The 11,641-nt window shown below is 39.8% G+C and overlaps 1 pseudogene; it reads left to right on the top strand.

The window, feature by feature from the left end:
* The first annotated feature begins 9,679 nt into the window (after positions 1-9,679).
* Positions 9,680-9,798, top strand: LOC136637901 (5S ribosomal RNA; annotated as a pseudogene).
* Positions 9,799-11,641: the final 1,843 nt, after the last annotated feature.

The raw sequence follows: 11,641 nt of genomic DNA, 5'->3' as shown, positions 1-11,641 counted from the left end.
AAATGTGTGAATCCTGGTAAATAAAAAAGCATAGAGGCTTGACTTGATATCTGAGTAAAAAGGGCTCAGAGCAAAAAGGAGCAAAAAGGAGGGGTAGTATGGAAAACTGTGTATGGCAGAACTGGCATTAGTTGGCAACCTTCAGTCTCGAAAGAGTATGGTATCGTGCTCTGAATGTATGGCAGATCTGGCAACTTTTACAGGTAAGGCTGCAATCCTAACCACACTTTCCTGGGAGTAAGTCCTACTGAACAGAATAGGACTTACTTCTGAGTAGACTTACATAGAGTTGTGCCCTAAGTGGGACAGAATTAAGGCAACAGTACCAAATATTTGTGATAGGATATTTGTTATTTATATTTATAGTTCCAAATATTTGTGATAAGGCTGCAATCCTACTTACCTGGGAGTAAGTTCCATTGATGGCAATAAATGGGACTTGTGTCTGAGTAGACATACATAGAATTGTGTTCTAAGTTCTGTTGAATTCATGGGCATTGCATCCAGCGGTGTTGCTAGGAGGTTGTGGGGGTGTGGGCCTCCAACCAGGCTGTACAGGGGCAGGACACCACTACTGGCCAAAATTGTGTATTTTGGTGTATTTGAATAATACCATCACGTTATGTATCATTTGATGTATAACTTCATGCAGAAGGCAACAAACCACACCACACTGAAATATCTCTATTCCATCAAAAGTTATAGCCAAAACTCCAGTGGGGGTGGGGTGAAGGTGCATCACCACATCTGCTGCCTGGGGCATTGCCCCGCCCACTGCATGGGAGAAGGTCCATCATGGGGGTGACACAAACCCTAGTGATGCCACTGATTGCATCTCAGGAAATATGTTTAGAATTGTTGAGAGAGAATGAAAGAAACACGCAGCACAACAACCACCACCACCACCACCAAAAAAAAAAAGATTGTTACCTTTTTTTGGTCATTTTTGCCCCTTGTGTTTTTTAATTCAGTAACCCAGATTGTGAGCCTGTTAGAAATGGAAATGTGTGTCCACTTTGGATAAACTGTTGTGACTTTCTAGAAGATTACAATATACAGTGGGCAATATATTTAATAAAGAACAATGACATTCACTCCCTCAGCAAAGGCACTCCACTCGCATGCTTGCTTTATGAAATCCCAAGTGCATGATGGTATGTATGTATGTAATGCCTTTATGCCCCTTAAAACACAGTGGGCACCCAAGGTAGCTAGCAAAATAAAATATGCAATTCTTGTCATAAAAGAATAAAAAAACTTTTAAAACAGCCTCCAACTGTAAAATTGTCAAAAGCAGCAATAAAAAAAATAACAAAGCAGCAATAAATAATGATTGTACCTCCTCCTTTATTAACAACAGCATTGCTTTCATGGCTAAAGTATGTTTTTAAATGATTTATATAAACATATGTAGTTTATGTATATACTATACATATATAATTTAGAACATGAACCCATCAGTCACATAGTGGGGAATTTAAAAGCCTCTGACAAAAAGTTCCTTTTTCCTCTGATTAGAGATTGGGAACACGACAGCAGTTATTTGATAAAAGAGAAAGTGTTGAAGATTGGAAGCGTTACAGCTGATCTTATTGTACAACTCGGAGTGCCTGGTTCTAAAGATGTCAACTTTTAAAGACGTCTAAAAGAGGGTAGAAGTTCTTGTTCTTGATGCTATTGTAATTGACCATGAGGGTGGACAGCTTCTGACCTTATGTACAAGCGACGCATCCCACAAGTGACTGAAAAATGTTAGGATTTATCCTGGCTGAATTTCTGGGTTAAAACTGGATTGCAAAAAAAAAAAAAAATCCTACAATCTAATAGAGTGGCTGGATCGGGTGGTTGTGTAGGTGGCATATTAAATCAAAATTACCCATAGGCAACGTAATTGGCAGTCAAATAGACAAGCTTGAAAATATTTAATAATATATTGGTTCTCATTAAGCCATTTCTGCCCAACGTTGCATATATGCAACAGGGATCAAATGTGTCCACCCATGGGCCAGGCAGAAATTGGTTAAAGAGAGAAATTCAGTCTCCTTTAACACATGAGCAAAGCTATCAGATTAGGTGACGAGCTAAGCTGTAAATGTCTTCCCTCACCATTGATTAAGAAGGGAAGACCCCTTTCCAGTGAGAGTCCTCTGAACAATGCCCCTACGTTATGGTTCTTGGGACTGACAGAGCCAACAGCATCTTGAAGGTGAGCTACAGGCTTCCTTTTGGAGTCACTGCTTTCAAGTCTGGTTGCCTTTTGAAGATGTTTCTGCCAATCGGTTTCAATGTCAGAAACGAATTTGGGGCTGCTATGATGTTTTCTTAGAATGCATATATTTTTATAGTGCTGTAATTTAATGCATAGTTTTGAGATTGTCGGAAAATAATTTCTTGTCGCTCCTTTCCCCTCCCCTTTCTACCTCCTCAGAATGTTTCTCAAACTCTGGGTCGGGACCCATTAGGTGGGTTGCGGGCCAGTTTCAGGTTGGTCCCCATTCATTTCAATATTTTATTTTTAATATGCTAGACTTGATACAACCATGGTATGTGACTGCCTTTGGGGAAATGTGACAGATCTGTACTTTTAACTGGGTCCCGGGTAAGTGTGGGTAGGATTGTGAAAAATTTTCCTGCTTGATGATGTTGTTTCCGGTTATGACATCCATTCCGGTGGGTCCCAACAGATTCACATTCTAAAAAGTTGGTCTCCATGCTGAAAGTTTGAGAACCACCATCAAATAACATGGGAGTTAGAAAGTGAAGGGCTGGGTGAGAAGTATGATTGAGGGGCTGGCCGGACCAAAGGCCAAGTTTGATGAACTGGGTTGAAGAAGGGATCAAATCAGCTTAAGTATACAAGCTGAAAATTTGTTGACAGCTCCCTTTTTATGAAAGCAGCCCTCTAATGCCCTCTAGAGACTAATGTCCTCTAATGGGCAGAGATCTGTACTCTCCTGAAAGAAGAGATAACCATGCAATGTTCTGACCAAGTAACACTGTAGCTGCTCAGAACCAGATCAGCCTGGTTTTGGCTTCAACAAGGCCCAAGGACAGCAAGACAAGGAAAAGCAGCAGCTATGCAAAGGCATGCAAACCTGTGTGTCTTTCCTAAGGGCATGCCAACTCAGACCTGTTGGAATGGTCTCTTGACCTGTTCTGTGAATTCTGGAAGTTGTCTGTTGGAGGTTGCCTCTGGAGGTTGTCCACTAGAGACAAATAGATCAGAAGTATCTGACCACCCAATCCTAACCAACTTTTCCTTACATTGAGGAGGCCTCTGTGTCTCCTTCCCCCACTCCCCCACAGAATGCAGCATGCACCCCCTTAACACAGCTGCATCAACACTGGAAAGTTGGTTAGGATTGGCCTGTGAAGCATCTACATGACTTGCTCCATCTTTTTTCTCTACAACTGTGGTACCAGGGTACGTGTGTGTGTGTGTGTGTGTGTGTGTGTGTGTGTGTGTGTAAACACAGTCATAATTTAAGAAAGATTTATAAAGTGGTGTTTTGAAATGTTTTCTAGGGAGAGTATGAACTAGAATTTCCTCCTTTGAAGGCAATTAAGATAAAAATTGCATCTTGCCTCCATTACTGAAGCACTTTGCATGGACTTTGGTACATTTAGGTGAATGCTTGAATGCATTATACAGCTCTACAAGGGTGCACACTTTTATTTGTTCTCTACACATTTAATGAAGCACAAAAAAGCGTAACAAAAACAAGTTTGTCTAGTTAAATATAATCAAGAATTCTAATTAATGTTGAGCAGTATATTAATTAGATGCTAAATTATCCACTTTTCATCCTCTTTACTAATGTATGCAAATCAATCACTTAAATGATCCTGTTTGGAATGCCAAAGTCAGAGCAGATTTATGAAAACAGAGTATGTGGATACCAAATATCTATGTCAGCACTATTGTCAAAGAATCTTATGAGTCATTTGGAGTGCAGCTAACTTAAGTATAACCAGAGATGCTGCATATAAGATGACAGCATTGGGGAAAATACCTGATAGTTAATCTAACTATTTTTAGTCTGAAAATTGCTATTGAACAGGCGTGAGATCTTAAAGATAAGTTTTAATCTTCTGGATACAGTGAAGATCTCTCCCCAGAAGCTCGGTCACCTTGTACCTTGCCATGATAAAGGATATAGAATTGCAGTTGCTACCTGATGAATTCAGAGTGTATATGGTATATTAAGTGTTAGAAATGCAGAACTCATCAACACCAATCTGGTAAATCTTTAGGAATATAGACAGATGCCCATGAACATGGACAAACGTTTGGAGGTTGTTGTCGACACCAGCTGGTTATCGTTCTATCATTTCAGCCAGTCACCAAGTGCAGACAGCATAGGCTATATTCTGTTGTGATTGTCCATGGCCTTTGCATTTTGAACATCCTTGTGATATTAAACAGCTGATAAAGCTAACAGACAAGGCTAGTGTGCTGAAACTGCAGAGGAGGCAAAAATGATTTATAGTATTGAGAATCCAGGCACGAGTTCCCCTTTTCAGTATGTTTTGAGTATTCTGCCTTGAGGCACCAGGCAGCCCACTATTGGGAACTTACGCTAAGAGATCTCCCGATATTCTGCTGTAAGTGCTAGGGTGGTGCTGCAAAAGGCGCACCACTGTTGTGTGCTGCAGAAACACTGGTGCAAACAACCAGAGGTCCTGTGCGTATGTGGCAACAGCCCATCCAGGCTGTGCCGGAGCTGTGAAGGTGAAGCTGTGAAGATGGTGGGGTAGGTTTGGGGTGGATCGGATGAGGATCAGAGGAGTATCAGGGTAGGGGCCATGCCAGGCATGGGATTGTTCAAGGGTGGAAGGGATCTAAGCGGTAGCAGTGCACACTAGGATCCTGTCCCCCTTTCCTAGAGTTGACCCACCACTGAGGCTCATAGGTCTGTGATGGCTAAATAGCCATCATACATCTGAGGAAACCCATTGGTGACCTACCAGGAGGCAAGTAAAAATGTTTACTTACCTCTCTTGGGTCATTTGAACAACCCTCCCTCCCTAACATAAAGTGTGTTTTTTTTTGGGGGGGGGGGGCAGCTGCATCACATAAACTGGTGGGGAATAGGTCTGTTTTGATATATTTGATAATTATATGGAGTCTCCCTTGAATGTTAGAATTCTTAGAATGTTAGAATTCTTAGGTTGCATTCAAATCTCGATTTCCATGAATTCAGGTTTCCATTGAGCATGGAAGGAACAATCTTCCTATGCGGGGGGGGGGGGGCATGTTTTGTGCCAGGGACCTCTCCATGAGTGGAATGCTCCTTCTATTTTTGAATATCGCTTGTATTCAGAGAGTGCCTCTGTTCACATAATTGTTACTCTGGGTATGACTCTTTGTCACCGAGAGCAGGTCTCCAAGGCTGAGATGCCTTTATGACCTAATCCTATGCATATTTTCTGGGAAGAAATTTTCACTGAGGCTTTATCTCTTGTAAACAATGCTAAATCTAAAAATAAAATTCATTTGCGTTTCATATATCCCTTATACACACTGTCTGAATTATATATATTGTAATTATATTCCATTTTTTTAATAATTTTGTGCATGAAACAAGGTTTGTGCATGAAACACAGTTTGTGATTGTATTTCTTTAAGCAAAAAAGTTTTTTTAAAAAGTCATGTTGGCACTCAAAGTTTTGTATTTTGGAATATTCCGTATTTTGGAATTCCAGATAAGGGATACCCAACCTGTATTTTGTTTTGTCCTCCCTTCTAATCCACCCTTGACAGTTTTAACCCCATTTCAAAAATCTGTCTGTAAATGGTTTTATTGGCTGCAATATTTTAACGGTTAATGATGTTTTCAATAATTTTAAAAATGCCAGTATTTAGTTTATAGATGGTATTGTAAGCCACCTTGGGTATTCTTTTTAATTATAAATGTATGATATCAAATACATTTTTTAATTTCTAATATTTTGGAATATATTATATTCCCATTTCCTACTTTACCAAAAAGCATTTGGTTTAAAAAAAAATACCTGCATCCATATAAAATAAAGTTTCATTTTCCTTTTACCTTTTGAAACACTATGTTGGCCTGATTTTGTACCTTTCTCTGAAAAGCCTTTTCCCGAGGCAGCAGGCTATTCAAGAATGTCATCCATGCTCCTAAAAACTGTCAATTTAGCAAAGTCAAAATGGATGTGAAATGAGATGGCTATAAGTGCCAATTAAACACTGATGTTTTAAAATCTGTATAATACAAAATTGTATGGAAAGATTAAGAGACAGCAAATGGTTCTTTTTTTTTTTGAAAGTGAGAGTGCTCATTGTCACTTCAGAACAAAGTATTAAGAAGTAAAGCTAATCCCTTGGAGTTCTTGCTATGTGTGCACTTAACTCTTATGCTGCAAATCTACAGTATATGCGCTTCCCTGGGAGTTATTCCAATTAAACTCATTGGTGCTCACTTCTATATGCACTGTGACACAGGAAGGCTGCAATCCTATGCACAGCAGGGCGCAAGCCCCATTGAACACTTATGGACTTAACATCTGAGTCAACATGCATCGGATTGCACTGTAAATTTCAAACTGAGGAGGTAGGATGCATTTTATATTTGGACAGGACTGGGCTGTAAACCTGAAGAGGATGCTAAATTCTGGATTCATATGTAAATGAACAGAGCAAATCTAGGCTTTCCTTCAGCTTTCACCTCTGCCTAAGACGCTTAAATCATCAAATGCAGGTTAATACCTATTTTTTTCATGAAATTAAAGCTCAATAACAGTGGATGAGAATTAATGACTGGTGTTTGAAATTCACTTAGTATTTTGTTTTATGAACCATTTAATTGATGATGCTCTAAATTTTCCGTGTAAGACATACACGACTGTAGTAAGGAAGTATGCAAATAAGCTATTAATATATCTTACTTTGCTCATTTGGTGGTTTAATGTACAACCAAAATTTATGTTCTTTTAAGAGCTATGATGTACAGCCACTTTATTCTTTGAACCCTGGAGAGTGTTTGTCTCTGACTCAGTCATACAGATGACCAGCTTTATAGCAACATGGTGTATTAGTAACTTTGTATACACGTGTAAACCTTTTCTACCATCCACTCTTATGCCTGGTGAATAAGAGGGTGAATTCAGGGGTGTTTAAAGCGGTAAGACATCCCCAAATTTTCCACATTGTTGTATGTACTACTAATCCCAAGGATCCCTCAACTCTGAGAAGTAGATTAGTAGTAAATGAAATGAGGTAAAAATGGAAGGGAGATGAGCTAAAATCACCTCTTTCCCCTTACAGCAGGGGTGGCCAACCTTTCAACTTTAGGGCTCCTGGGCCTTTGTGTAGAGGATGGAATTTCAGCAGGTGCAGTTTGTCATCTGTGACAATGGAACTTCTGCTTATACAAGTTTCTCTTGGAATTGGACCTATTGAATCAGGGATATCCCACCCAAGTGAGAGTTTTGTACCTATGGTTAGCTTTTTAATATTTCTACTGCCTACTTTTTTCCCCATGGCTTTCAGGTTTCATAATTCCAAGTGTCCTTTAGATATTTGTTTTGATTTAAATAATTGCAGGCTATTGTTTTTGAAGGTTTTCACTTTGCTTGATAATTATTTTTCTTTTTTTCTTTTCTGAGTAACTTTGGAGGTCTTGGATACCGTGGCTATGTTTATATGATACGGCACTGTGGTCTGCATGTGCCTCACTCACCATGTTTTCAGTGTGTGTAGCTCATATTCAGTGGGGGCTTGATTATATCCTTTCATATTTTGGGGTAGTACACACAACACAACAAAACAAAAGGAAGGCCAAATCCACTCCCCAAGAAAACTGTGTGGATAATTCCAATTCATCATGTTTAATTTTTATGAAAGCCAGAGTACAAATACACACACTTGACACTAGCCGATGGACTGATGTCAAGTCCAAGGCAGGGTGCAATTGATAGAAAAGACCTCCAGGAGTTGCAGTAAATCAATTTGAGACTTTCCCTGTGCATTAGTTGATAGATCAGCAGTAATTGGGTGACACTCTTCCACTATTCTGCTGATGTACTTCTCCCAGAAGAAAGAGTGCTGACCCTTGCTCATGTACCACTTTTGTATTTTGTTCACATTTAAACTTCCCTTGCTTGCTCCTGGCAACCTGTTCTCTTGCTACATGCTATCTCTGAGGGACTCTCATCAAATCCTATGGCTCTCAGTGTTTGTACATTGATGTGACTGAATTCTACTTCTCTAGAACATTCTCCCTCCCTATAGTTAGCTTGGAAATAAAAGGAAAAACAAATCGTAATCATTTTTAGCTGAGTTGGCTCTTGACAGTAGTGTTATCTTGAAGGAAAAAAAAACTGCAAGAGGGTTCCCCAACCTCTATTTCTGATGCCAGGATTTTCTTGTTTCATTGTAACAAAGCAATAAATGGGGAGTGTAGACTTTAACATAGCAGGCCAATCTACACTTGGCTTACTGAAATGTGTTGCAGTGAATCAGTGGAGACAAGTAAAGCCAAGTGCTTAGCTGTGCTAAAGATGAGCTGCTCACTTTATTTCAGTCAGTTGAGAAGGGGGAATTCAGTTAGGATGGCTGATTAATTTTACTGCCTATGGATTTGAGCTGCTCCAAATGGGGCAGGCTAGAAGTCCAAATGAATCAATTCACCGATCCATTAGCAAGGATGAATGAAAACCTAACTCAGCGTTGTAGAATCCGAGAACTATATTTCATAGGGCTGGTTCTTAGAGTACCTTTTCAGATATGTACCTAAAATGTCTTACAATATACAGTACATTTAAACATGTAAAGGGGGAATGCAAAAGTTTCTGAAAGCTTAGGTTCCCCAACAATTCCAAATTTCCCACTGAAAAAATTGAGAATTGTCCTTCTGCTGGGGGGTGGGGGTGGGAGGTAGACCGAAAAAAGTTGCCCCCTCCCCCAGGCCTTCACATCTTTGGGTGTCCTTTAAAAGATTTTCAACCATGAGGATGGGGCCATGTAGGAGAGTAGGAATTCCTTCATATATCCTGGATCCAGATTGACCAAGGACAGGATCATTCTATCTTAAGAAGATTTTACTGCTAGATGTGATTGATGATCACAAAACAGCATTGCAAACAAGACTGCATAGATTGAGTCGCCATGTGATCTGCTGATATAGCTGTCAGAGCTGACCATCTAATCAGCGGCATGAAAGAGTGGTCATCCCAGAACTGTGCCCATCCCACCCCTCGCCTTCACCTCTCCTCCCTGGACTGGAAAAGGAGGAGCAGGGGTGGAGGAGAAGACAATGATGGGCTAGAACTTACCATCGTGTGCCTCTACATGCAAAGGAAGATGGGCTGGGGGCAGAAAGTATAATGATGGAAGAAACCGGACTGGTTCACAATGTTTCTGCTTTGCCTTAGCTAAGTAAATACTTCATCACAATCCGTCAAAATCCTGAAATCAATAAGCAGAATTTGTTTCAGCCAACTATTCTATTCAGTTTCAGCATTCTATCCATGATCCAAAAGGGGGATGGGGAAGATCAGTGTAATCCTGGAGAAATTCCTGCAACATGACTTTAAGTTAAATCAATGATTATATAAACACTGTATTTTAAATGATGAAGTCTAGATTAGGATGTTTTTTAACCTCTTCAGCACATTTCTGCTGAAAGCTGTTGGTATCAATATAGTAATAATTGTTGGCAGCAACTGTTACCCTGCACATGCCTGATCTCATCTGATCTTGGAAGCTAAGCAGGGTCAGGCCTGGTTAGTACTTGGATGGGAGACTGCTGGGAATACCGGGTGCTGTAAGCTTATACCATAGTCTTTCGAGACTGAAGGTTGCCAACCATTGGTTGGAAGGTTGGAAATGAAAATCTCATTCTTAAGGCATTAGAACATTTTCTTTCCTCATTGTTTAATATAATAAGCAGTGGTTCTTACTGCTTATTCTATTGGGTCAAAAAGTGGGACCCACTTTTTAGAATGTGAATCTGTTGGGACCCACCTGTCATGACTGGTAATGATATCAGCAAGCAGGCAGAGTTTTAGCAATCCTAGGCTGAAATCCTACCCACACTTACCCAGGAGTCCCATTTAGTATCATTGTTAAAGGCATATGCATAGTAGCCAGTTAAAAGTACAGATCTTTAACATTTCGCTAAATGCAGCCACATACCATGCATCAAGTCTAGCATATTAAAAATAAAATATTGAAATGAATGGTACACCATCTGAAATTGGCTCATGGCCCACCTAGTGGGTTCTGACCACAGTTTGAGAAACACTAAAATAAGGCATAATAAAGAAACAGGCCTCCGTTTTTGTAATCAAGTCCATGTTCAAGACTAAGTTTCCAGACTCAGACATAAAGACTACATCTTAAATATTCTTTAATCCAGGAAATTATCCCCAGTTGTGTTTCATGTAAAAAATTATAATTGCTTAGGGAAGGAAGATTATTTATAGAATTACTTTGGAGTGACTTCATACTTTTACAAGCAAGCTACAAAACAATCAACGGCTCTGTTGTTTCCAGACACAACCATAGCTCTGTGCATTCAGGAACTTCTCTATTCCTGTCTGTGCTGGGGTGAGTTCCATGCATGTATGCTCATAGGCCAAAGGGGAAAGGTTCTTGTATCTACAAAAGGAGGCATACATTGTATGACAAGCGCTGCAATGCATTGCTTCCAAATTGAAGGCTCATTTGTAAATGCAGTTAATAGGGAGTCAATCCCATTGACCTTAGTAAGACTACATTCTAAGAAAACATGTTTAAATGAGCGTTGCACAGATAACAAAGGGTACAGGGATGGAGGATTGTGCCTTATCTGTGCAACACATCTCCAGTTCAAGTGGGAAACTAGACCTAACAGTGCAATTGGAACATGTAACACTGAGTTCAGTGAGACTTGCTCCCAGGTAAGTTGCATAGGATTGTAGCTTTAATCATTGGTTCTGGTTTGCTTGCTTTTTAAAATGTAAATGGCATGCAGTGGGAAAGGTGTCCTGATTCAGAATGGGACCTTGACGATAGTGTTTGTTTTATCCCTAAACATCCCATAAAACATTGTTTTATGCCATGGTCCTTGTCTCTACCAGCTGCCCCCCCTTGCTTGCTATTTACAGTTTTATAAAAAGCCTACCTGCCAGGGCCAATAAAAAAAAATTAGAGGCATGTCTAGTTTCACACTAAATTTCATTGCAATAAAATTCATTGCAATTATGTGAAGCCTTGATTTTCACTGATATTTCTGCCTATTTCTGCCTATCACATGTTTGGGGTACTTATCTGCAAAAATGAGTATGCAGCAGTTCATTCCCAAACCATTACTGCACATTGCTACTCCACATCACAAGCCTAATTGGTTTTGTTCTAAATTATTTTCCCAAACAGAAGTAGAAATCTGGCTATCACAGAGATCTGGCACTGAATTGTGCCTTGTTGAGATACATCACGTATACATCCATGAGGTGTATCCTTGCAAGTGTTTGGTTAAGCTTCACCTGTTGAATTTATCTGGATGCACCCCTCCCCAGTTCAATTTCTCAATAAAGACCTTGGCAAAGTGTGGGTGCCTGGGGCCTGATTTTTGAGGAGAGCATAATTGAGGTGACGGTACAAAATCATTACTGCTTACATGGTGCATAAGTT

The sequence above is a fragment of the Tiliqua scincoides genome, chromosome 1 (genome assembly GCF_035046505.1).
Source record: "Tiliqua scincoides isolate rTilSci1 chromosome 1, rTilSci1.hap2, whole genome shotgun sequence".
Taxonomy (NCBI): Eukaryota; Metazoa; Chordata; class Lepidosauria; order Squamata; family Scincidae; genus Tiliqua; species Tiliqua scincoides.
This window is presented reverse-complemented; position numbering and strand designations above follow the sequence as displayed.